Source organism: Scyliorhinus torazame, chromosome 8, assembly GCF_047496885.1.
Source record: "Scyliorhinus torazame isolate Kashiwa2021f chromosome 8, sScyTor2.1, whole genome shotgun sequence".
In the NCBI taxonomy this organism is placed as follows: Eukaryota; Metazoa; Chordata; class Chondrichthyes; order Carcharhiniformes; family Scyliorhinidae; genus Scyliorhinus; species Scyliorhinus torazame.
The window spans coordinates 55,675,532-55,702,799 of record NC_092714.1 but is presented as its reverse complement, the minus strand read 5'-3'; the positions used below and the strand labels follow the sequence as shown (position 1 = coordinate 55,702,799).

At 51.7% G+C, this 27,268-nt stretch overlaps 1 long non-coding RNA gene across 1 annotated transcript in view; it reads right to left on the bottom strand.

Annotated features, from left to right (window-relative positions):
• The window catches only part of LOC140428739 (uncharacterized), a 33,778-nt gene extending 8,610 nt beyond the window's left edge, over window positions 1-25,168 (bottom strand). The window contains exons 1-2 of the long non-coding RNA XR_011948846.1: window positions 25,009-25,168; window positions 12,367-12,393 (exon numbers count right to left, since the gene is read on the bottom strand). This is a non-coding gene — a long non-coding RNA (uncharacterized lncRNA). The remainder of the gene's footprint in view (window positions 1-12,366; window positions 12,394-25,008) is intronic.
• Window positions 25,169-27,268: the final 2,100 nt, after the last annotated feature.

The window sequence follows — 27,268 nt, the reverse complement described above, 5'->3', positions numbered from 1 at the left end:
GCCAACTTCAGGTGCGTCTCCTGGAGCATAACTACGTCCGCCTTCAGTCTCTTTAAGTGCGCAAACACCCTTGCCCTCTTAATCGGCCCATTTAAACCTCTCACATTCCACGTGATCAGCCGGGTTGGGGGGCCATTCCCCCCCCCCCCCCTCGTCGACTAGCCATCCCCCTTTTTAAACCATCTCCTCACCCAGGTCTCACGCACCCGTCTGTCCCCCAGACGGCGCCCTCCCGTCCCGACCATCTCGTCTCGTATCAGCTCCCCCTTACTCTCAGCAGCAGCAACCCAGTTAATCCCCCCCCCCAGATCCCCCTCTAGCTTGATTACTTCCCCCATATTGCTTCCAGAAGTCAGCTAACTCTGGCTGACCTCGGCTTCCCCCGTTCATCCTTTGACCTCCCTGCGTGTGAGGCTCCCTTCCCTCCTGCGCCCTTTTTCCCGCCATAGTTTCCATAGCGCGGGAAAATACCCGCGCCTTCCTCTCGGCCCCGCCCCTAATGGCGCAGTTCCCTCATTCCCCTTCCCTGTCCCCTTTTCCACCGGCGCCCACATTTCTTCATGTCCCCCACATCGGGGGGAGAAAAATTCCCCGTCCAACATTCTTACGTATTAGCCCTCCCCTCTCCCCACTTTACATTTCTGAGTCACCACCTCGCTACCCCTCTCCGGGCGTCAGTTTGTCAAGTCTAGTCCAATTTCTCTTCCTGAATGAATGTCCATGCCTCCTCCCCCTTCTCGAAGTAGTGGTGTTTGCCCTGATGTGTGACCCACAATCTCGCCGGCTGCAGCATCCCAAATTTGACTTTCTTCCTGTGGAGCACCGCCTTGGCCCGGTTGAAACTCGCCCTCCTTCTCGCCACCTCCGCACTCCAGTCTTGATACACGCGTATCACCGCGTTCTCCCACTTGCTACTCCGTGTCTTCTTAGCCCAGCTCAGGACCATCTCCCTGTCCCTGTAGCGATGGAACTTCACCACTATTGCTCTTGGTGTTTCCCCTGCCTTTGGTCTTCTCATGAGGACCCGGTACGCTCCCTCCACTTCCAGGGGGCCCGTTGGGGCCTCAGCTCCCATTAGAGTATGGAGCATCGTACTCACATACGCCCCAGCATCAGCTCCCTCTGCTCCTTCGGGGAGACCTAAAATCCGTAGGTTCTTCCTCCTCGAGCTGTTCTCCAGGGCTTCCAGCCTTTCTATGCACCTCTTGTGTAGTGCCTCGTGCGTCTCCGTTTTTACCACCAGGCCCTGTATCTCGTCTTTGTTCTCGGCTGCCTTTGCCTTCACTCCACAGAGCTCCCATCGCCTGGACCTTTTGTGTTTCCTTTAGTCCCTCGATTGCCAGTAACATCGGCGCCAGCACCTCTTTCTTGAGCTCCTCCACACATCATTGGAGGAACTCCTGCTGTTCCAGGCCCCATACCATCTGGGCTCCCTCGGCCGCCATCTTGCTTCTCCCTTCTCTTCTCTGCCGCTGCTCCAAAGGATCCTCCGCAATCTGGCCACTACTGTCGCTCCTTTCCATCCACACCTGGGGGGACTCCTTCCTTTGTCACCTCACACTGGGTTTGGCCGCAAAAAATTTCCGTTGGGGCTCCCGATAACAGCCCAAAAGTCCGTTGAAACGGGAGGTGCCGAAACGTGCGGCTTAGCTGGTCATCGCCGCAACCGGAAGTCCACTCGGGCCCTCTTAATCGGCCCATTTAGGCCTCTCACATTCCACGTGATCAGCAGGACTGGGGGGCTGCCTGCCCCCCTCCCCTGTCGACTAGCCATCGCCCTCTCTGGGCCAGTCCCACGTCCCGGTTCCGCGCACCCACCCGTCCCCCAGGCGGTGCATTCCCGCCCCGACCACCTTTTCTTTTACAGTTCCTTCTCGATCTCCGCAGCAGCAACCCAGTTATCCCCCCCCTCCCCCCCCTTCGCCCCTCCCCCTCTCCCCGCTAGATCCCCATCTAGCATGGTTACTCCCCCCATATTGCTTCCGAAAGTCAGCTGACTTCAACTGACCCCGGCTTCTCCCGCTCTCTCCTTGACCCCCCCGTGTGGGGAACTCCCATCTACCTTGCGCCTATCTTCCCGCCATCATCTTTCTGGCGCGGGAACAAGAAAAATAAACCTTGTGTTCTCTTGAGCCGTCCCGCCCCTTGTGGCGCAGCTCCCTCTGCTGCCCCACTCCCATTCCCCATCCCCCGCCTGAGTCTCTTCTTCCCCCCAACCGGCGCCCACATTTCTCAATGTCCCCCCCTCCCCAATTTACATTTCTATATACATCAGCATTGTCATTTCCCCTCCAACATCAGTCCCTCAGTTCTGATCCAGTTTCTCGTCTTTAATAAAGGTCCATGCTTCTTCCGCCGTTTCGAAGTAGTGATGCCTCTCCTGGTGCGTGACCCACAGTCGCGCCGGCTGCAACATCCCGAACTTCATTTTCTTCTTGTGCAGCACCTCCTTGGCTCGATAGAAGCTCGCCCTCCTTCTCGCCACCTCCGCACTCCAATCCTGGTACACCCGTACCACCGCATTCTCCCATCTGCTACTCCGTACCTTCTTGGCCCATCTCAGAACCGCCTCTCTATCATTGAAGCGGTGAAATCGCACGATCATCGCCCTAGGTGGTTCTCCCGCCTTTGGTCTCCTCGCAGGGACCCGATGGGCCCCTTCCACTTCCAAGGGGCCCGAGGGGGCCTCAGCTCCCATTAGCGAGCGTAGCATCGTGCTCACATAAGCCCCGCCGTCAGCCCCTTCCACTCCCTCGGGGAGACCCAGGATCCGGAGGTTCTTTCTCCGTGATCTGTTTTCTAGGACTTCAATCCTTTCGATGCACTTCTTATGGAGCGCCTCGTGCGTCTGCGTTTTGACCGCCAGGCCCAGGATCTCGTCCTCATTGTCAGTCACCTTCTGCTCCACCACACGGAGTTCTATCTCCTTGGTCTTTTGTGTCTCCTTAAGCCCCTCAATTGCCTGTAGCATCGGGGCCAGCATCTCCTTTTTAAGCAGCTCCACACACCGTCTCAAAGATTCGTCTTGGTCCGGCCCCCATGTCGCCTGGGCTCCCTCCGCCGCCATCTTGCTCCTTTCTTCCTTCTGCCACTGCCCTCGAGAATTCTCCGAGATCTGGCCGGCTCCGCCGATATTTTTCTTTTTCGCTGGGGAGGGGGGGACTCCCTGTTGTCTCACCCCACACCGGTTTTTGTCCCGAAAAAATTCCCCGTTGGGGCTCTTAAAAGAGCTCGAAGGTCCGTTCGAGCTGGAGCTGCCGAAACGTGTGGCTTAGCTGGTCATCGCCGTAACCGGAAGTCGTGCAAACCATTTCAGAACATACAGATTGTTCAGGCTAACAATACATAAGTATTGACTTAGGGTGACATATGGATTAAGCTGTTGTATCTGGCCCATAGCCCATCATGTGTCCTTCCCCCTATTTCCCCCTCCTCCACCACCATTTTGTTGTTTCAAAGAAGAAATATGAAGGCCAGTTGTAGACTTGATGGTGACGTAGCCCTGGAACCTTGTGTTTGGTTTGTTTGTATGCCTTGGGCATATGGTTCTGCCTGTTGCCTGTGCTGTTCTCGGGCTGGTGTCCTCATCATGGATGACCTGGGGTCTTCCTTTGGTGCGACCAGTGGGTGCAGGGCTTTCTGCGTTCACCTTTGGAAGAGCCTCCATATCCACTAGTGTAGGGGCCTGTAATGTAGGCTGGATGGCTGGGGCACTGTGGCATTTGTTCTGCAGGTTCTGATACCTGTAGTAGGTAATGCTGGTTTTGTACATAGTAGGTACCATCCGAGGCTGCCACATAACTGTTTGGCTGCAGGGCACGGCTGTGTACCACCAACAACTTGTCGTTCCCGCATGTCGTCTGGATCCTGACCGATTGCCAAAGTGTTAGAGGGCTGAGTCAGCGGGCATTGTAATCATTGCATTTTCCCTCGTGATCAGCGTTGCATGACTCACATTGGCTTTGAGTTTGGGCTGCATAAGAGCCTTGGCAATAGGAATTGTAGTTCTGGTGCGCCTGGAGAATAGTGGTTGCGCTGATGAGGGCAGACCCTGTCATAGCATGTTTCACAGGCTGAGGAGTGCAGCACAGTAACCTGTGTGGTCTCGGGCACACTACTCTAGAAGATGCATAGCTAACTGTACTGCCCATTCTGCCAGGCCCTTGGACTGTGAGCACAGGGGGCTGCTTGTGACACACTCAAAGTCCCATGTGTGCAAAGTTTTTAAATTCAGTGGAGACGAATTGGCGAGTGTTGTCTGACATGAGTCTATGAGGGATGTCATGTGTGGCAAAATATCTCCTGAGCTTGACTATGACTGTGCTACTCATCACGTTTGGCAGGTAGTCAAGTTCAAACCACCCAGAATAAAAGTGGAATAAAAGTCCACCAAGACCAAATATTGTTTACCATTCCAGTCAAAGATTTCAGAGCTGGAGGCTTCCGTTGGCGGCCATGGAGTGAGTGGTCGCACAATTGGCAGCTCCCGCTCGAAGCAGTTTTCGGACCTTTTCCCCGTTTGTAGGATGGATGTTTTATTGAAAAAAGGTGCAGGAGTGACTGGAGAAAGTTAAAGTCCACTGGTGTGGCTGGTGGATGAATCCATGGACCAGAAGTGGGCTGAGAAGAAGGGAGCTGCTGGAGCTAGCGAATCTTCGTGCGACACAGGTCAAGATGGCGAAGGGTAAAGGGCCTTGCCTGCCCAGTGGTCGACGGAGCACCTGGCGGTGGAACCGTTAAAAGCGGGAATTGACCGCGTGGAACAGAGACTGGAGTCCCAGGGCCAGGCTATTCAGAAAGTGGAGGACGCAGTGGGGGAGCATGAGGAGCAGCTCACCTCGTTGGTTGCTGAAGTTGGTCTGATGTGAGAGACAATTGAGGGAGCGGACATTGGCTCGTAAGTAGCCAAGGTGCTGGAAAAGGTGATGGGGGAGGGGGTGTTTGACCGGCCCTTGGAGGTCGGCCGAGCGCAGAGGGCACTGATGAGGAAGCCGAGGGCTAATGAGCGGCCGAGGGCGATGCTGGTGCGTCTTCACCGGTTCCTGGTTAAGGTATTGTGATGGGCAAGGCAGATGAGGTGCCCTCCAACCAGGTTGGTCACATGGAATGAGATGGGGCTGAATGGGCCAGTTAAATGGTCATGTGTTTTCACGCACCTGAGGAGCTTGAAGGCGGACATGGCCTTTTTGCAAGAAACACATTTAAAATGAAATACATTGAGAATACCCAATTCATTTTTTCTAATTAAGGGGCAATTTAGCGTGGCCAATCCACCTACCCTGCACATCTTTGGGGTGGGGGCGAAACCCACGCAAACACGGGGAGAATGTGCTAACTCCACACGGACAGTGACCCAGAGCCAGGATCGAACCTGGGACCTCGGCGCCGTGAGGCAACAGGGCTAACCCACTGCGCCACCGTGCTGCCCTGCAAGAAACACATTTGAAGATTGGGGATCGGACAAGGCTAAGGAAAGGGTGGGTAGGGAAAGTCTTCCATTCGAGGATTAGACATGAAGGCGTGGGGGTTGGTGGTGTTGGTAAATAAATGGGTGGCATTTGAGGTGGGGAATATAGTAGCAGATTCATGTGGAAGGTTTGTGATGGTGAGTGGGAAGAAGCTGGAGGGGATGCCAGTAGTTTATGCCCCAAATTGGGACGATGTGGTGTTTATGAGGCGGAGCTGAGGAAGATCCTGGACCTGAACTCACACCGGGGGGGGGGGGGACTTTAACACGGTCATAGCCCATGGTTGGACCGTTCGATCCTGAGGTCGAGGAGGGTATCGGCGGAGGCAAAGGAGCTGAAGGGGTTTATGGAGCACATGGGGGTGGACACGTGGAGGTTTGGGAGACCGAGGGCGAGGGAGTTCTGGTACTCCTCCCATGTGTACTCTTGGATTGATTTTTTTTGTGGTGGGCAAGATGTTATTGGCGGGGGTCGTCGACTCAGGGTACTTGGCGATTGTGGGTTCAGACCACGTACCGCATTAGGATGGGCTTGCAAGTGACCTGGGGGTGGGGGGGCAGCGCCCACAGTGGAGGCTGGACGTAGGGTTGATAGCGAATAAGATGGTGTGTGAGCGGGTGAGAGCCAAGGCCCGCCATCGGGGGGGGGGGGGGCGGTATCTGGAACTAAACGCTACAGGTGGGGTCTCGGCCACCATTCTGTGGGAGGCACTCAACGCTGTGGTTAGGGGGGAGTTCATATCAGTTTGGGCCCATCGGGAGAAGGAGGAGCGAGCAGAGATGGCAAGGCTGGTGGATGAAATTCTGCGTGTGGACAGGAGGTATTTGGTGCCTTGGAGGCGGGCTTGTTGAAGGAGAGGCAGAAGCTTCAGATGGAGTTCTGGCTGGTGTCCACGGGGAAGGCGGGCAGCTGCAGAGGCCCAGAGGGGCAGTGTATGAGTACAGGGAGAAGGCTAGTAGGATGCTGGCCCACCAACTCAGGAAATAGGAGGCGGCGAGGGAGATTGGAAAGGTGAAGGACGAGAAAGGAAGAGTGGTACTGGATCCGGTGTGAGTGAACAGGGTATTTGAGGAGTTTTACAGGAGGGTTTATGCATCGGAGCCCCGACCCGGGTGGGGGGGGGGGGGGGGGAGGAATATGGCGATTCCTGAACAGGTTGGAGTTCCACAGGGTGGAGGAGGGGCTGCGGGCTCCCATTGGACTGGTGGAGGTGATGGAGGGTATGGGGGCAATCTAGGAAGGGAAGGTGTAGAAGCCAGGTATTTCAAATACAACTAGTATAGGTAAAAGATTGCTGTTTAAGCATAAATATTGAGCCCCAGTTTTAAATACCCATTTATACAGCATAATTCACTTTTACTGAGGTCCGTTGTTCTGGCAAATGCATAAAATTCCATTATAGATTATAACAGCACAGTTGCAAGACAATTTGACACTGCTTGTGCTAATTGTCAAGGACAAGGACTGAGTTCCATGGCAACGAGGTGGCAGGAGTCCAATGCAGTTTGTAAGAGCATTGAATCATATATATTTCACTCAATCTTTCTCGATATGAAGTCTCAATTGTTACATTAGCCAAGCCAGTTTACAACCAGTCTATTGCTGGTAAAGATTAGCAGAATATCACATTCCATAACATGTAGACATGAAACAATTAAAAAGCTGATGTTGCACATTGAAGATGGACGGCTTGCCATCAAATCAAATGTGTTTGAGTCTAACCCAAACCAATTAGGATTATATTGGGGTGTGGTGCGATGGCTTAAGACAGATATGAAAGTGTATAACTGAAAAGTTTCCCCCCGCCATTTTAGGGTGTTGTCTTTTGTGTTGTCTCTTGAGTGTTGTGCTGTGTTGTCTGTCCTTAATTGCTGTCTTTAATTCTCTTAGTCTGTCTGTTAAGGTTTTTGTTTTGAGAGATGTCTTTTGGGGGTTCTGTCAGCCTGTCAGTCTGTCAGTCTGTGTCAGTGATGAAGTGCACTTTTGACTTTGAGTTTGAGTTTAGCTGAAGATTAGCTCTCTCTCTCTTTTCATGTTTCATTGCCAGACTTTGACCGTTTAAAAGTTACTTTCGAGCTGTCTGCCTAAGCAAAAAAGATAATGTCTGTAATTCTCTGAAAGCTTCGAATTTTCTACGAATTGCCTTTTAAATGACTTTCAAATTGTAATCAAGCGACTACAAATAAAACAATTCTTTTTGGCACCTGAGAAGTTTGAACTGAAGTTTCTGCTGTGTCCCAGTATTCGCAAAGTGCTACTGGTAACCGAATAGCAGAGATAATATAAATTCCTTCAACTTTACACAGTCGAATAATACAAGGAATCGAACAACTTGGCATAGTCCAGAAATATTACAAATCTTACAACTTGTCGTATTGCACAAGGACTTTGATTCATCAACTAAGCTTCCCCCAAACTTGGCGTAGTTCGACAGGTTAAGATTCCATAAATTACAGATTCCTACAGAAGGCCCCGAGCCCCGAAGGCTTCCCGGTAGAATTTTATTAAAACTTTTTGGAAAATCTGGGGCCCTTGCTGGTAAAGACATTTAATGAGGCGAGGGAGAAGCAGGAGCCCCTCCCCACGTTATCGCAGGCCTCAATACCTTTAATTTTGAAGAAGGATAAGGACCCGGAGCAGTGTGGAAATCACTGTTGAACGTAGACAGCAAGCTATTGGCGAAGATTCTGGCCTCGCAGATTGAGGACTGTATTCCGGGGGTGATAGGGGAAGACCAGACAATGTTTGTAAAGGGGAGGCATCTGTCAGCTAACGTTGGGCGTTTGCTGAACGTTACAATGATGCCCTTGGAAGGACGGAATGTGGAGGTGGCGGTCGCTATGGACATGGAGAAGGCCTTTGATAGGGTAGAATGGAAATATTTGTGGGAGGTACTGGGGCAGTTTAGGTTCGGACAGGGGTTTATGGGTTGGGTCCGGTTGTCTTGCGCCAGCAGCGAGTGTAAGGACGAACTGGGTGAGTTCGGGGTATTTCGGGCTGCATTGTGGGACAAGGCAGTGTTACCCACTCTCCCCGTTGCTCTTTGCCTTGGTGATAGAGCCACTGGCAATGGCGCTTAGAGCGTCAACTTGGTTGGAAAGGGATAGTGCGGAGGGGTGGAGCACAGACTCCTATATGCGGACGATCTGTTGCTTTACATATCGGTCCCATTAGGAGATATTGGGGGTTTTGGAGGAATGTGCCGCCCATTGTCTTTGAGTAAGTGACCCATGTAGGGAACGTGGTTGACCCTAAATCTGAGGGGGGGTGGGGGGTAAGCCAATGACTGGTGAAATGGGGCATGGGATTGGTGCTCGGCCCACATTGTGCCAGAAGTGTCATATTGGTCAAGGTCTGCCCCACTCTCCCGATGGTGCCGCCCACTATCCTCTACCCCTCCCAGACCCAGCCCCTCGGTGCCCTCTCAGTGATCCTCGACATGGTTAGCCTTCCATGCTCTACCGCTGCTTCTACGTGTGTCCCCAGGATGCACATCAGAGATGGAGGCAGCCAGCTGCTTACTACGTCCTGTGGCCTTCGATGTCCCCGGTGGGTGTCCTCTGGGGTCTCTGGGCCGGAGGCACATGCCCCACTGTGTCGCACTGTACCGGGTGCTGACTGTGAGACATGCCATTGTCAGGGGGATGGAACACAGGGGAGCTAGTGGTTGCCGTCGCCACTCTGTAGGATGGCTCCAGGTTGACACCCAGTGCCCCCCCCCCCTCCTGGTCGTTACCATAGGGTCCTGGAGTTCACCTTGGGATGGAGGGGCAGCAGGATCGAGTCCGTCTGCCTGGCTCTGCCAGCCTGGAGGCTCCCCGATGTCTGCAGTACAGTGTCGACGCCCTCGGCGATGGTCCTCAGTGACTGGGAAATTCTCTGGAGCATCCTGGCAATTCCCACCTGTGACTGGAACGTCCCCCAGTGACCAGGACATACTCTGCAGTGCCGATGCCGTGCACCAGGCTCTCCACTGAAGTCGCCACCTTAGCAGTGTTGGCCTCAGCGTCACATATTGCCGGCGACATCTCCTGCGCCCGTAGCCCCTGGGACTCCTCAATCGACTATGGACCTGCTGGAGTGTCGCTGACATCTCCCTCTGAATGTCCCGGCCGAACCCTAAAGTTTGCATTAGTTCCAAGTAACCCTGTTCCAGAGGCTCAACATCTGACTGGGACCCAGCTGGGCCCTGGGATCCGGCAGACCTCCGACTGCTGTCTCGTCTGAACATTCCTGCCTCCACCCGATGGGCATCTGCAACTGTGTGGTGCTCACCAGAATGTGTTCACGAGAAGCCTGACCACTACTATTTCCCTCCAAAACTGGCCTCTACCGCTTCCAGTAGTCTGCCCAGGTCGGCATTGTCGAATCGTGGGGCTGGTTATCTCGATGGCATGGCTTTGAGCTGGGTGGAGTTGGCTGTGCATGAGCGGTTTAAGTGCTGCCCTCTCTTGTTAGCAGGGGCTGGCGAGCGCAGTCTGGGTGAATCAGCCAGCAGGACCATGATTTGGGGTGAGAAGTCCGTGGGGCCTTGTTAAGTGGACCAATTAACATTTTATCGCGGTGACGGCCTTGCTGGGCCAAGCGTTGGGAAACTCACAGCAGTTCCCGCTCACTGCCACACTTATAAACATTTCCATTAAATCACACCCTAAATCTAGTGGGCCCTGGGGCCGTCAAGAAATTTGAGGGCGCGATTCAACTAAATGGGAACAAAGTCCCATGGCGAGTGCGTTTAGCCGTGTGCTTCCTGACGCTCGCAGCGCCGCAAAACACATAGCTATAAAATGTGCCTTGTGTTGTATAAGCTTGATCCTGCCCGCAACGAGCGGAATTTACATTGCAACGTGTCGGGAGATCGCTTCGGATCCCGCGAGGCATTGTGAGCCCGGAAGCAGGGTCTCCCGTCTTCTATCAGCCAGGCTGTGCCGTAGCGAGCTGCTTTTCCGGCGCAGCGTGATCATTGGATCGCCCCCTGAATCATTTGTCTTTCAAATGGAGGAGGAGACAGAGAATCCCAAAATAATTCTAAAAAATCTTTTAAACAATTTGCTTGCCTCCGGCCCCAGTGGATGCCCGCCTGGGGCATCTGCTTGGCCTGCAAGGAGGACCACTGATGGAGAGGATATAGATCTTGGAGAGAGTAAGTCAGGAGTATTGGGTGGGGATGGATCAGGGAGCCAGAGGACGGGAGTGAGGCGGGTCGGTGTATGCGGTCTTGGGGGCCAGGCGGAGACGTATCACCTTGGGTTGGGGTGTCCCTGAAGCCCCGTGTAGGATGTATCCACAGCAGTCTCATCTTTAAATGAGTTTCCTTAAAAAAATCTTGCCCATACCGTCTGTTTAATGGCGTCGGCAGTGTATTATTCCAGTTAATTGATTATTTATTTAAAAATGGTGGGCAGGCTGCTGATTCCGGCGTCCACACACTTACTGTGTTATGGGGGCAGCTCGGGAGTGGGCGGGAAGGTAACAAGCTTGTCACCCCTCATAATTTACATGCCTCTCGTCTGAAAGCAGGCCCAGCGCGGGGCCGTAAATTCCAGCCCCATCATTTTAAATTCTGCTGAGGTAAATTCTGGAATTAAATGGAAAATCTAGCAACTTGTGGGATAGTGCCAGAACAAATCACTGTGAGAGCTGACTCACAATGTCCTTAACAGAGGGAAGCGGCCGCCCACACTTGTTCTGAACTGCATGTGACTTGAGTCACAAACTGTGGTTGATTCTTAATGTTCTCCGAAGTGGCCTTACAAGCCAACTGCTCAGCGTTAAGTAAACACATACTTGGAAGAAGGCCCACCGCCATGTTCTCGGACACGTAGGAATGGAAAATAAATTACATCTTGCGAGCACTACCCAAATTATGGGAATAAATGAAAACTGTATTGATTCCGTGGCATTGAATCTGACTGTGTGCTATTTGTGTGTAAATGATCATTGCACAGAATTTTAAAAAGTACTTTACCACAATGTATAAAATTGCCCCACAAACTCATTAAATGGTAAACAACAAAGATTTGAATATATTTCAGCAATCGTTATAACTTGAATGGAGATCTGAATTAACTGTAACCTACTATCAGATAGAAAAGGCTAGTTTGAAGGAAACCAAGAGCTGCCACTTCATAAAGTCCAGGGCACAGGAAGGTCAAAGAGAACTGTGAGATGTAGAGGAGCAGAACTCAAAGAGTGTGGAATGGAACTGAATCAGATAAAATTGCTCAGGGATGAGAATGCTCTATTCAACTCTGTAACCACGGTTTGCAGGCACAGGTTATTCACAATGATTAGAAGTAGGCTCCAAGACAATAACTCCTACATAGCTCTATGATTAATAGTAGGGGTTTTACACTGTTGAAACAGCTATGCCATTTGATGGTCACTGGGAATTATCTATCATCTCTGCAGTGCACTCATTTGAAATCTGTAAAGGCATTGTTGATCTTGTTTACCTAATTCTCCCATGATATTCCTGCATGCTGAAAGTCAATAAATAAGAAACTACAAAAGTAGTCGCAGAAAATTTAGATCGCGAGCACTAAAAATAATCAAACAAATTTCTTAAACTTTAAGGTTTTGTTGGATATTGGGGCAGAAATCCTCAGACCCTGGGACTCTACAAGTGACTGTGGGAGGTGCTGCATTCAGGGCTTAATATGCAAGCACAACTTTCCTTCATTTGCCGTTTTAAAATAATAATTTGTTCAATTAATTGAAATAAATTAACACCACCATTAAAACATCCAAGAAAAGTCAGAAATTCTCCAAGTGTGCTCCGTCATTATTGTCATTTCTGAAGTTTGAACATTTACAGGTATTACACAGGAACTTTACAGAAATATTTCCAAATATGATTTTTATCGGAAAGCTTTTCTTTCCCATATGATATATTTACCTGATCTGGGAGACGATTCCCTGTGTTCTGAAAGAAAATATACAATTTTCAATGTGATTTGACTTGAAGGAGCTCTCAAGTGGGAATAATGTTAATCAATAGTCGGCTCTAGTATCAACGGTCATAGCCCTAATTCACAGACAGGGCACGCTTTTCCCAAAAAGGAACAAAGTCCCCTAGTGAGCACCTTTAGCCCTGTGTTCCTTGGTGCTCGCAGTGCTGAGAAACGCGTGGCTCTTCAACGCGACTCGTGTTGAATCGTTCAAAAAGGGGCCTCGGCCCTGGCCGCACATAGCCCGATTTGTACATTGGGGTGCTCTGCTCGCGGGAACACTCCCCATTATAGCGAGAGATTGGGATGCCATTTTTAAATGGCGTCCCGATCACCAAAGCCCACAAAACAATCCCCGGCCTCCCCACCCCCCCAACACCCACACCGGGCAACCTTGGCCTATCGGGCGCACGCATAAAATGCCAGCTTGTCACTGCCAACCTGGCAGTGCCACATGGGGACATTGGCAGTGCCAGGCTGGCACCCAGGTGGCATTGCCAGTGTACCCAGGCGGCACCAGCTGTGCAGGGCATCACCCTGCCCAAAGGGCAGGCATCTTGGGGCCTCTGACCCTCTTGGTGACCCCCACGGTTGCAGTTCCGTCTGGTCCCTGTTTGTGGGGACCAGTGTGGAACAGCGCTCACCCGCGCTCTCTGAGGCAAACGGGTTGAATCCTGAAGCAAAGGGGTTGAATCCCAAAGCCTCAGGTACCTCTGGCATCTGCACATTAGAATGAGGCTTACTGTCTCGCTCGAATATGCAGATTGGTAAACAGTGACCCTGCCCATATCAACATCTCATGAGATTGCGTTGAATCTCGTGAGGTGTTGCGAGCCGGGTATATCCCGTGAGCGGGGTCTCCAGGCTTTCGAGGGCCATGCTGCGCCACAGTGAGCTGCTTATCTGGTGTAGTGAGGCTGTTGGATCAAGTCCACAGTGAAAACTGTTCAGATGGTTCACAGTAATACAGTTCAATAATATGTAACTGCTGGTACTTCTTGAATTCTAACATGTTTGAAACATTTTCAGTGTTTCTGCCTTGATTACACATGGGTCTCTCCAATCTGTCATATACTTTGCTGTTTTATTAATAATGTGATTGACTAATCAACTCTGCTGAAATGTGTGTGATAAACAGCTTTGGAGTTTCAATGTTATTCGTTATAGTAAAATGAACATAAAATGAACTTTCCACACAAACGAAGGTCAACATTGTCATCTTCATAAGCAGGAAGTTTCAGTACCACAAATAAGAATAGAAGTTTTTTAAGATGATTTAACCACATGTCAGTGGCACCATGGTTAGCAGTTCTGCCTCACAGCGCCAGGGACCCGGGTTCAATTCCGGCCTTGGGTGACCGTCTGTGTGGAGATTCCTCAGAGTTCTCCGGTTTCCTCCCACAATACAAAGATGTGTAGGTTAGGTGGACTGGGCGTGCTAAATCGCCCTTAGTGTCCAAAGATGTGTAGGTTAGGTGGGGCTACAGAGATAGGGTGGAGGGGTGGGCGCAGGTAGGATGCACTTTTAGAGGGTTAGTGCAGACTCGATGGGCCGAATGACCTCCTTCTGCACTGTAGGAATTCTATGATGAGCCGGATAGTCTCTTCCTCTGCTGTAAAGTTCTATGACTCTATGACATGGTAGAAAACATTTCTAAGAAAGATGATGACAAAAATAAAATGGTTTCATAATTTTCACTTGTACTTCTTGGTACTACTGATATTTAATGGTACCATTCTCACTTCTATGTCAGAAGGTTTTAATTACTGCTGTATCAGCTCAAGCACAAAATCTAATATTGAGGCAGTGGGCGAAATTCTCTGGGCTGAATTCTCCCAAAATGGGACTATGTCCCCACGCCGGTGTAAAAACGCTGGCGTTTCACTCTCGAGTTTCCGTTAAAATAGATCAGCTAATTCGTTCGCCTGCAGGGGGCTAGCAGGGACCCAGAGTGATTCATGCAGCTATAGCTGCGGATACGGCCCCCCGCACCTCCAGTTTCGGGTCCGCGCATGTGCATGGCGCCGGCCTCCAACGGCCTTGCCGAGCGCCATGGCGGACTCGGACCGCGGAGGCAGCTGAAGAATGTAGGCCCCCCCCCCGATTGGCCGCGCGCCCAAAGATCTGACCGCCCCGATCTGTCCCCCAGCCGCTGATAAGGCCCCCCCCTGGTGCCCGATCCCCTGGCCCCCACCAGGGCAGCCGCAAACTGAGTCCACAGCAACCACACGAGCTTTCCGAACGGCAATAGGTGGTTAAAACCACGCCGCCGGGAATCGGTCGGTCGGGAGTGGAGGACCACTGGGTGGGCCTCTGGCAATGGCCCCCCAGCCGCCCGGAGTACTCTGCGATCACACCAATTCTCAGGTCCCGGAGAATCACCGGACCGAAGCCAGCCCTGATTTCGGCACGGGGCGGCGGAGAATCTAGCCCTCCGCCTCCGCCGCTGGTAGTGAAGCTCTTGGTGAGGCGGAGAATCCTGTGGTAGTGAAATCCGTTTCCAATGCTCCGGCCCCCTACTGACGACGGGATTGAGGTTCGCACCACATGCAAATGGATCTTTCAGACCAATTTGCGTCCACTTAGCCGGCCCGGCTGGATTCTCCGTTGGTGGAATTTTCCTTTGCATCGGTAGCGCACCCACGTCTGGGGATTTTCCAGTGTGGCTGCCCACAACGGGAAACCCCATTGGCAGGGACGCGCGCGGGATGGATAATCCCGCCCCATATTTTCCAGTCCTCTGGGCCGGGAATCACATGGGTGAGAATTACTACTACTATTGACAAGCATGGCAACTCCCTTAAAGAGTTACCCCCGTTGCCCACCGTGAGGTCCACCGTATCAGCGCCATGTTTGTTAATAGCAGTAGTAATCCTCGCACACATCGATTCTGTTTCCTTCACTACCGTGGGATTCTCCACCTCATCGGGAACTCCGATATCAGTAGCGCGAGATAGAGAATTTCGCCCATAGTCTCCCAAACAAAGAATTTCGCCCAGTGTTACAGGCACCAGCTCTCAGGTAAGATGTTTAGCTAAGGTACCATCTGGTCTCTTCGGTGAATGCAAAATATCCCATTGCACTCTCTGAAGAAGAGCTGCGGGTTTCTCGGGCTTTCTCAACTAATATTATTAAACCAGATTATCTCCAGAATTATTTCATAGACGTTTGTGACACTTGCTCTCTGTAAGCTTGTTGTTGTGTTACAACAATGACTATGGGCGCGGTCCAACGGCCACGCTGCGTCCGAAAAGCAGACAGCTAGTCTCACTTTAATGTGCAGATTCCCAAGGTACCCAAGGCATGGGATCTATCCCTTTTGTCTTAGAGACCTTGGACGAGTGCTGTTTAGTATTCGTCCCCACAAATGGGGACCAGATGGAATGGCACTTGTGGGGATCTCCCAGAGGATTGGAGGACCCCATGTGCATGCTCTTTGGGGAGGTTGGTAGCCTGGCACTGCTGGTGTCACTGGGGTACCCTGGCCCTACTCCCTGGCAGTACCACCTGGCTGTCAACCTGACATTGCCAAGGTGCCCAGGTGGCACTGCCAGCTTGCAGGGGCACTGCCAGGTTGGCACTGCCAAGGTGCCAAGCTGACATTTTTTGTGTGCTGGTGATCAGGCCTGGGCTGCACTGTGCGGGTGTTGGGGGGTGTGGGGAGGGACCGGGAACCCACCCATAGTGCGTTGAGGCTTGGGGGTTTGTGTAGGAGGCCTCAGAGATCGGACGCCATTTAAAAATGGTGTCCCAATCTCTCGCTACACTGAGGAGTTCCGGCGAGTGGAGCTTTATGGGACTTTGTTCCCGTTTGGTTGAATCGTGCCCTATATTCCAAGGGTACTTCATTGCCTGTGAAGCGCTTTTGGATGTGCTACAGATGTCAAAGGCGCTATATAAATACAAGTTCAAATTGGATAACATGGGCGGGATTCTCCGGTCCCCCAGCCGCGTGTTTCTCCGCGGCGCACTGTTCACTGGCTGTGAGATTCTCTTTTACCGCTTGTCAATGGGAATTCCCATTGAAGCCACCCCACACCGGTAACCCACGGCCCGGGGCATGCTGCCGATGGGAAAAGGGAATCCCAATAGCCGGAAAATCCCGGCACATATCTACTGTTCGCAAGACCATTGGGCGCTTGACAAAGGAGGTTACAATATGAAAACCACAAGGAATCAATACACTGCTAAATAAATTAGATATGATTTTAATCAAGTGTGGTTGTTACATTAGCCCATAATTTCCGATCAAAGTATCTGTGAGGCTAATAACATTTCTCGCAAATAACTTTGCAAGCATGATTAAATGCTGAAATGCACAAATTGTGTACAAGTCATTCTGTTCCACTGCCAGCTTTATAAAAACAGCGTCTATCTGTCTGCCTCACCAATGAAATGTATTGAACAGTGTGAACTTGTTATATTTGCACTGTAGGTACGATCTAAACTCGGCACCATATGATAAATCTTGTCACTTTCAATCTAAATACCCTTTTAATTCTTAATTACTGCAAAATAACTTCCTTCCCCCTGAAAATTAATAATGAAAAGTGTGGAGTTTCATTCCTTCAGTTAATAATTGGAAATTTTAAAAATATCAAATTTAATTATTTTTACATTTCCTTTTGTTTTTGTTGTTTCTCTCTCAATGTGCCTGATTTGGTTTTGAATGTACCTTCCCTCAATTCATCCTCCTTTCTCAGTCCTCACATTTTTAATTTCACAATCCTTCAATCTGATTGCCTCAGCAGCCACACAGTTGTTTGCCCTGTTCACTCAGATGGGCGGATTCCATTCCATTCCAACAGTGCCATTATCTGTTTGCGTTTTCAGCAACTTGCCACGCAAAAATTATGAAGCCTAAATATGCAAGGGAGACTGAGATGCCCTACAGCTAATGATGGCACAGTGTGTTCTTTCACCTTTGAGACAGGAGTTACAAAGGCAATCCAGACTAATGCAATAATGCAATAATCTCTGCTGATTGTAAATTCCTATGTAAATACGTTTTGGACTGTCTCGACCCGATTAAAAAGGAAATGAGATGCCAACATTGTAGCACAGGCAATATCATGGAGAGGCCAAAATATGTTCCAGGCAACAGAATTGCTGATTTGGTGAAGTAGTTGTATAATTCTGAGGTTAGGCTTAAAAGCCGACAGTTTTTGAAAGTTATGCCATATCTGGCTTACATCGTTCTAACAGAAGTTGATGCTGAGACCAGATATTAGGAGTGGTGAAGCATTCTATTCCTTAGCACAGACATCCGTCATCGTGATAAATAATTAATTTGCCTATATTTTCTAAAAGTAATCTTTGGTTGATTTTTATTTAATTTTATTTAGCTCACGGCATAACGCATAAGCATTCAGGTCAGGGTAAATGTAAACTATAATTTTGCACAGCAATATCCAAGATTTTGCATTTTCAATGAGCATTTGCTAGCTTATGTTCAAGTCGGGGACTTGAATTTTCGAAACCACAGCCCAGAATGGATTTATACAAAATATTTCTAATTAAATGACTGCTGCCACTCATTGTTAAAAAAAATAGCAATGTTGGGTGGGTAGAGAGTACCCTACATCAGTGGTTTTCAAACATTATTCCCGGGACCCACTTTTGCCATCTGGCCGACCTTCGGGACTCACGCCGGTCGACCTTCAAGACCCACGCGGTCGACCATCAGGACTCACGCCGGTCGACCTTCAAGACCCACGCGGTCGACCATCAGGACGCACGCCGGCCGACCTTCGCGACCCGCGCCGGCCGACCATCAGGACCCACGCCGGTCGACCTTCAAGACCCATGCGGTCGACCATCAGAACCCACGCTAGCCGACCTTCAGGACCCACGCCAGCCGACCTTCAGGACTCACGCCGGCCGACCATCAGGATCAACGCCGGCCGAACATTAGGACCCACGCCGGCCGACCATCAGGACCCACACCGGCCGACCATCAGGATCCACGCCAGCCGACCTTCAGGACCCACGCCAGCCGACCTTCAGGACTCACGCCGGCCGACCATCAGGATCCAGGCCGGCCGACCATTAGGACCCACGCCAGCCGACCTTCAGGACCCACGTCGGCCGACCATCAGGATCCACGCCGGCCGACCATTAGGACCCACGCCGGCCGACCATTAGGACCCACGCCGGCCGACCTTCAGGATCCACGCCGGCCGACCATCAGGATCCACGCCGGCCGACCATTAGGACCCACGCCGGCCGACCTTCAGGATCCACGCCAGCCGACCTTCAGGACCCACGCCAGCCGACCGTCAGGATCCACGCCGGCCGACCTTCAGGACCCACGCCGGTCGACCTTCAGGATCCACGCCGGCCGACCATCAGGATCCACGCCGGCCGACCATTAGGACCCACGCCGGCCGACCTTCAGGACCCACGCCGGCCGACCATCAGGATCCACGCCGGCCGACCTTCAGGACCCACGCCGGTCGACCTTCGCGACCCATGCCGGCCGACCTTCAGGACACACGCCGACTGACCTTCAGGACCCATGCCGGCCACCATCAGGATCCATGCCGGCCGACCTTCAGGATCCACGCCGGCCGACCATTAGGACCCACGCCGGCCGACCATCAGGATCCATGCCGGCCGACCATTAGGACCCACGCCGGCCGACCTTCAGGATCCACGCCGGCCGACCTTCAGGATCCACGCCGGCCGACCTTCAGGATCCACGCCAGCTGACCATTAGGACCCACGCCGGCCGACCTTCAGGATCCACGCCGGCCGACCATTAGGACCCACGCCGGCCGACCATTAGGATCCACGCCGGCCGACCATCAGGATCCAGGCCGGCCGACCTTCAGGATCCACGCCGGCCGACCATCAGGATCCAGGCCGGCCGACCTTCAGGACCCACGCCAGCCGACCGTCAGGATCCACGCCGGCTGACCTTCAGGACCCACGCCGGCCGACCTTCGCGACCCATGCAGGCTGACCTTCGCGACCCACGTTGGCTTCAGGATCATGCCGGCCGACATTCGGGACCCATGCCGGCCGACCTTCAGAACCCATGCTGGCCGATCTTCAGGACCCACGCCGGTCGACCTTCGCGACCCACGCAGGCCGACCTTCAGGACACACGCCGACTGACCTTCAGGACCCATGCCGGCCACCATCAGGACCCATGCCGGCCACCATCAGGATCCACGCCGGCCGACCTTCAGGACCCATGCCGGCCGACCTTCAGGACCCACGCCGGCCGACCTTCGGGACCCACGCCGACTGACCTTCAGGACTCATGTCGGCTGACCTTCGGGACCCACGCCGACTGACCTTCAGGACTCATGCCGGCTGACCTTCGGGACCCACGCCGACTGACCTTCAGGACTCATGTCAGCTGACCTTCGGGACCCACGCCGACTGACCTTCAGGACTCATGTCGGCTGACCTTCGGGACCCACGCCGACTGACCTTCAGGACTCATGCCGGCTGACCTTCGGGACCCACGCCGACTGACCTTCAGGACTCATGTCGGCTGACCTTCGGGACCCACGCCGACTGACCTTCAGGACTCACGCCGGCCGACCATCAGGATCCAGGCCGGCCGACCATTAGGACCCACGCCAGCCGACCTTCAGGACCCACGTCGGCCGACCATCAGGATCCACGCCGGCCGACCATTAGGACCCACGCCGGCCGACCATTAGGACCCACGCCGGCCGACCTTCAGGATCCACGCCGGCCGACCATCAGGATCCACGCCGGCCGACCATTAGGACCCACGCCGGCCGACCTTCAGGATCCACGCCAGCCGACCTTCAGGACCCACGCCAGCCGACCGTCAGGATCCACGCCGGCCGACCTTCAGGACCCACGCCGGTCGACCTTCAGGATCCACGCCGGCCGACCATCAGGATCCACGCCGGCCGACCATTAGGACCCACGCCGGCCGACCTTCAGGACCCACGCCGGCCGACCATCAGGATCCACGCCGGCCGACCTTCAGGACCCACGCCGGTCGACCTTCGCGACCCATGCCGGCCGACCTTCAGGACACACGCCGACTGACCTTCAGGACCCATGCCGGCCACCATCAGGATCCATGCCGGCCGACCTTCAGGATCCACGCCGGCCGACCATTAGGACCCACGCCGGCCGACCATCAGGATCCATGCCGGCCGACCATTAGGACCCACGCCGGCCGACCTTCAGGATCCACGCCGGCCGACCTTCAGGATCCACGCCGGCCGACCTTCAGGATCCACGCCAGCTGACCATTAGGACCCACGCCGGCCGACCTTCAGGATCCACGCCGGCCGACCATTAGGACCCACGCCGGCCGACCATTAGGATCCACGCCGGCCGACCATCAGGATCCAGGCCGGCCGACCTTCAGGATCCACGCCGGCCGACCATCAGGATCCAGGCCGGCCGACCTTCAGGACCCACGCCAGCCGACCGTCAGGATCCACGCCGGCTGACCTTCAGGACCCACGCCGGCCGACCTTCGCGACCCATGCAGGCTGACCTTCGCGACCCACGTTGGCTTCAGGATCATGCCGGCCGACATTCGGGACCCATGCCGGCCGACCTTCAGAACCCATGCTGGCCGATCTTCAGGACCCACGCCGGTCGACCTTCGCGACCCACGCAGGCCGACCTTCAGGACACACGCCGACTGACCTTCAGGACCCATGCCGGCCACCATCAGGACCCATGCCGGCCACCATCAGGATCCACGCCGGCCGACCTTCAGGACCCATGCCGGCCGACCTTCAGGACCCACGCCGGCCGACCTTCGGGACCCACGCCGACTGACCTTCAGGACTCATGTCAGCTGACCTTCGGGACCCACGCCGACTGACCTTCAGGACTCATGTCGGCTGACCTTCGGGACCCACGCCGACTGACCTTCAGGACTCATGTCGGCTGACCTTCGGGACCCACGCCGACTGACCTTCAGGACTCATGTCAGCTGACCTTCGGGACCCACGCCGACTGACCTTCAGGACTCATGTCGGCTGACCTTCGGGACCCACGCCGACTGACCTTCAGGACTCATGCCGGCTGACCTTCGGGACCCACGCCGACTGACCTTCAGGACTCATGTCGGCTGACCTTCGGGACCCACGCCGACTGACCTTCAGGACTCATGCCGGCTGACCTTCGGGACCCACGCCAACTGACCTTCAGGACTCATGCCGGCTGACCTTCGGGACCCACGCCGACTGACCTTCAGGACTCATGTCGGCTGACCTCCGGGACCCACGCCGACTGACCTTCAGGACTCATGTCGGCTGACCTTCGGGACCCACGCCGACTGACCTTCAGGACTCATGTCGGCTGACCTTCGGGACCCACGCCGACTGACCTTCAGGACTCATGTCGGCTGACCTCCGGGACCCACGCCGACTGACCTTCAGGACTCATGTCGGCTGACCTTCGGGACCCACGCCGACTGACCTTCAGGACTCATGTCGGCTGACCTTCGGGACCCACGCCGACTGACCTTCAGGACTCATGTCGGCTGACCTTCGGGACCCACGCCACGTTCGCATATCCGTCTGTCTTGAGCCATTGCAGTGTTTGGGGCACTAAAACTTTCATGCACCAGGCAAGGAAGGGAAAGAAAATCATCTAGTTTTCCTGTTCTTAATCACTATCTGGTAGCCCCTGGTGCATTAAATTTACGTCAGCATTGAGTGAGGACAGGATAATTGCGCTAACCGACCTCCAGAATGCAAAGTACCTGAATTTAAAACAAACAATACTGGAAATACTCAGCAGTGGGCAGCACCTGTAAAGTGGCCATAGTCCCAGATGACCATAGGCTGCTTTCCCCTTTGAGGGGCAGAGCTGACTGGTAGTGATTTAACACTTCAGGCGAGGGGCAAGGGTGAGAAGGCAGGGCCTTCATGAATAACCCCAGCTGGTACGGGAATTGAATCCTGGCTGTTGGCCTCGCTCTGCATCACAAACCAGCCAACTGAGCGAAACCGGCAGCATCTGATGGCTGCGATGGAAGGCCATCGATATGAAAGGCTTAGCCATTTCTTTCTTATCATTGAACATTGAAACGCAGCTCAAAGCTAAAATGAAGAGGCAGAAAAAGTAAAAGGTGAATTCTTTGTTCAGGCACCCTCTCTCCTTTCTGAGTGCCACAGTGTCTTCCATATTTCTAAGTGCTGAGACCGCTGAGATTTATACCAACAGGATGGGTTATGTGACTGAATACATCCATGTTCGCAGATGTGTGAAATCAGCACAAATGGGTAGGCATTTAATTAAAATAGAGAGAGAAGGTGCTGACAGTTTCTGTGGTCATTGGTGTTGGAGGGGTTAAAAACAGCCTTTGGGACCCACGCTGGGGTTGGTTTAGCACAGTGGGCTAAACAGCTGGCTTGTAATGCAGAACAAGGCCAGCAGCGCAGGTTCAATTCCTGTACCGGCCTCCCCGAACAGGCGCCGGAATGTGGCGACTAGGGGCTTTACACAGTAACTTCATTGAAGCCTACTTATGACAATAAGCTATTATTATTATTAACAAATATGTGCAGAGTCACGAAACCGTCTGAATCCCATTTTAAGATTTTTCTAAACAGTCCCAATGCTCAATTATATTCAGCAATGAGAACTGAATTCCAGGTTGGGCCATATAAATCTGCACCCGAGCCAATGTGTAATTTCACCCCTATCATTTAATGAAAATTGGTGACTCCCTCCCTTTGTCAAATGAATCGATTAACTGGAATATTTATGATCTTGTCAATCCTACCCTTCAATACAGAAGCTGGCTCCTGCACTATAACATTTTGGTAGGTTAATCAAGTGCCACCTTAACACCCTTCACTCATCTGGGCCTGGCTCTATCACATTTCTGGGCAGAAATGCTGAGCGCAAATTAGGGAAGGATTTTAAGATAGGAAGCCCAGTTCTGTTCTCATCTACAGTTCTGCACACACAGTCACTACCCCTGAGTCACATTTACTCTATCGTGATCTGTACATCATAGAATCATAGAATTTACAGTGCAGAAGGAGGCCATTCGGCCCATCGAGTCTGCAGCAGCCCTTAGAAATAGCACCCTATCCACGCCCACACCTCCACCCTATCCCCGCAACCCTGTAACTCTACCAAACCTTTTTGGATACTAAGGGCAATTCAGCGTGGCCAATCCACCTAACCTGCACATCTCTGGACTGTGGGAGGAAACTGGAGCACCCGGAGGAAACCCACGCAGACACGGGGAGAACGCGCAGACTCCACACAGACATTGACCCAGCGGGGAATCGAACCCGGGACCCTGGAGCTGTGGAGCAACAGTGCTAACTACTGTGCTACCGTGCCACCTACATCCATCAGCTCCTATGTCCCCGGAACCAAATACAGTGCACTGAAATTACTCACTTAAATAATTAAAGGAGAAATATTGATAAACATGAATCTGGTGCAAAAAAACAGAATTCCTAACTGTCAAATCTGTCCACAATGTAATCCGTTGTTTAAGGAGAGCACTGATTGGACATTTTTGGTAGGATTTTCCCTGCAGGCTTCTGAATTCTGCCATTGGCAAACTCTGGATTAGCGGCTGATGGGCGCAGCGAGAAGCAATCCGATCCTGCTTCCACGAGCCTTCTGAAACATTACGGGCATGATCTAGCAGCCACACTGCGCCCAAAAGTACAACGTGGCTGGTAACTGCCGGGAGGGCCCGCTCGCAGGATCTATCCGGCTCACCATGCCTCTTGCGATCTAATGCGGTCTCACGAGATGTCGCGAAGTGAAGTCCGCTCATTGTGGGTGGGATCACTTTTTAGCAAATCTGCATATGAGAGCAAGACAGAGAGTCTCACTCTAACATGCAGTTACCTGAGGTAACCAAGGCGTTGGGATATATTCCCTTTGCCTTGGAGACCTTGGGCGAGCGCCGTTCAGCGCTGGTCTCCACAAGATGGAATGGCACTCATGGGGATCTCCCAGGGGACTGGAGGCCTCCAGCTGCATGCCCTCTGGGCAAGGTGAACCCTGGCACTGCTGATGCCACCTGAACACACTGGCAATGCCAGCCTGACACGGCCAAGGTGCCCAGGTTGTGCAGGCAGGGGCATTGCCATGAGCCCAGCTGGCACTTTTTGTGCGGCGGTGATTGGGCCAGGGGTGCACTGCACAGGTGTGGGGGGCGGCCTGGGGCCCCTTTAAAATGAGTTGAGGCTGGTGGGGGTTCAGGGGTCACGTCGGGAGGTTGCGATCGCTCGCTGCACTGAGCGTTCTGGCGAGCCGAGTACTTCAGTGCAGAAAATGGGACAGAGTGCGGCCTTGTGCGCGGGTTCCCTGCTGAGGCCGTATCTAACTGGATAGGCGTTAGATAGCGAGGTGTTTCTCCGCACTGCGAGCGCCAGGAAACATGTGGCTAAACACACTCGCTATGGGATTCTGTTCCCATTGGGTTAGTTCGGGCCTATATCTAAACATTTCTGCATTATCATGGAAATTCTAAATGAGATTAAAACTTCTCAAATTATTCTGCAGTAGTGACGAAAACAATGCCATAGTCTAACCAGGTTGGTATTCATTTGGATGAATACAAGTACTCAATAGTGAGAAAAAAAGTGACTCTTACCAACAATGTAGGTACCAATCCCTCTTCCTTCCATTGGTGGAGGGGGTATAGTTCTGGTTACTTTGCAGATGTACAAGCCAAAGTCTGCTTTTTGCAAATTTGTAATTTCTAGAACGATTAAACCTTGTTTTAGATTCCCAGAGACACTGAAGGATCCTTCAGAAACGTTGTGAATTGCACTTGTATTCCATGTGGGAAATCTCTTTGAAGAAATGTGGAGCAAAGCATGTGTTTCACTTTGGTTTACTTGCTTCATCCAGTACACGTCAATCTCATCCTTATTTCCAGCACCAAGTTCAAAAGCACAAATGATGGTCGCTGAATGCCCAGCTTCAATGCTAAGATGCGAAGGATACTGTTTTATAGGTATCTCTGTAGAGATGGAAGGCAAAGAAAAAAACAATCACTGAGTGTTATTAATTTAGCGATAATCAAAAATCACATTTTTGTTTGATTGTGCGATCCGTCCATCGGAAAGATTCCTGTTCCCAGAAGTTAAATCAGAACTCAATTCTTAAAAGCACATATATTGAGGACTTCCAGACATAAGCTTCAGGGATTAGGTAGTATATTTTCTCATTGTGTTGTGACAGACCACATTCTAGCCTTGTACCCTTATTTCCTATTGTTATGGGTCAGGGTTTAGAGAACCCCAAAGTGTATCATGGAGTTCACCTGACCCACAACATTTAATAGATTGTGGTATGGGGAGCACACGGCCCACTCTACAGGTATGGTACAGCAGAAATGGACAAGTATTTTTTTAAACAAAACAATGTTTATTCTATGAACTCAAGTTAACCTTTTTAAAAAAAACAATGAATATCTTAGCAACCAATAAATCAAATACACCCCCCAAAGAATACAACACTAAGTCATCTGTATGCTGTCCTTTTAACATCCAAAAGGCTTAACACACCTTCAAACAGGGGCACATTAGATTTATATTCAATACTGAGACTTTTTACAATTCTGAGTTCACCCAAATGATCCATAGATAGTCTTTTGATGGCAGAGATCAACAGCAGTGCAGCTCACTTTTTACTTCAGATTCAGCTCACTGAAAAAAAACAGACGCACCCAAGCTTTCTCAAACTGAAACTAAAAAGCAGAAGTGGAGCTCAGCTCCACCCACACTCTGACATCACCCCAGTAACAAGAGCAGCTCCATTTCTTAAAGGTACATTTCTTAAACACTCATTTCTTAAAGGGTACTCTCACATTACACTATGCTGATTTGCATTGTTTCATCCTGCCCTTGTAAAGTACAAGGCTGGGAATATTACTTGGAGACTCTGAAACCAAAGACCGCTTCCTCTATTGAGGACTATTTTTGATGATAAATTAAACCCCAAAGTCCAGATGGTGGCTGTGTTACACACATAGCACTGCAATTTTAGCAACTAATCAATTGTGCAATACAGGGTAGTCTTCAGTAAATTAAATGCTTAATTTTTGCAGGTAAGGTGACGATGGAAACATATGCAAAAGACAATTTGCACACAATACACAACTATGTAAAAAGAATCCTCTTCTCTGGTAGTTTGTAATAACAATTGCACGTTAGGGTTTGAGTCAATTATCTTTTTTACTGGGACTCACTCAAATTTTAGTTTATATGAAAGGAGAGGCAATTCCGCAATAAAAATATTTTCACTGGTAGTTTCTAATAATAATTGCAAGTTAGGTTTTAAAGTCGGTCCAATTGGAACTCAGTCAAATATCTACCGAACAACTATGAATGCCGACGTTTTATTGCTTTAGTCATACTGACAGTTCTAACCATGGTTCGTCATTGAAGTAAACAGCAAGAGTTTTGAACAGAAATATCTGAAGTTACTGCATTAGGAAAAGTTCATTCACATTTTGATGTGAAACCAACATCATACCTGAAGCGTGATAGCATAACATGGAGAATGAAGTAAGCACTTTAATGTCACAGTACTAAATATATTTGCTATCCTGCTTGTTTATGCTAATGCTGTTTATGCAGTTGTGGGTAAGTTAATATCTGTCTGGGCAGCGCAGTAGGTTAGCCCTGGTGCCTCACGGCGCCGAGGTCCCAGATTCGATCCTGGCTCTGGGTCACTGTCCGTGTGGAGTTTGCACATTCTCCTCATGTTTGTGTGGGTTTCGCCCCCACAACCCAAAGATGCGCAGGGTAGGCGGATTGGCCATGCTAAATTGCCCCTTAATTGGAAAAAATGAATTGGGTACTCTAAAAAAAAATTTTAAAGAAAAAAAGTTAACATCGGTCAAT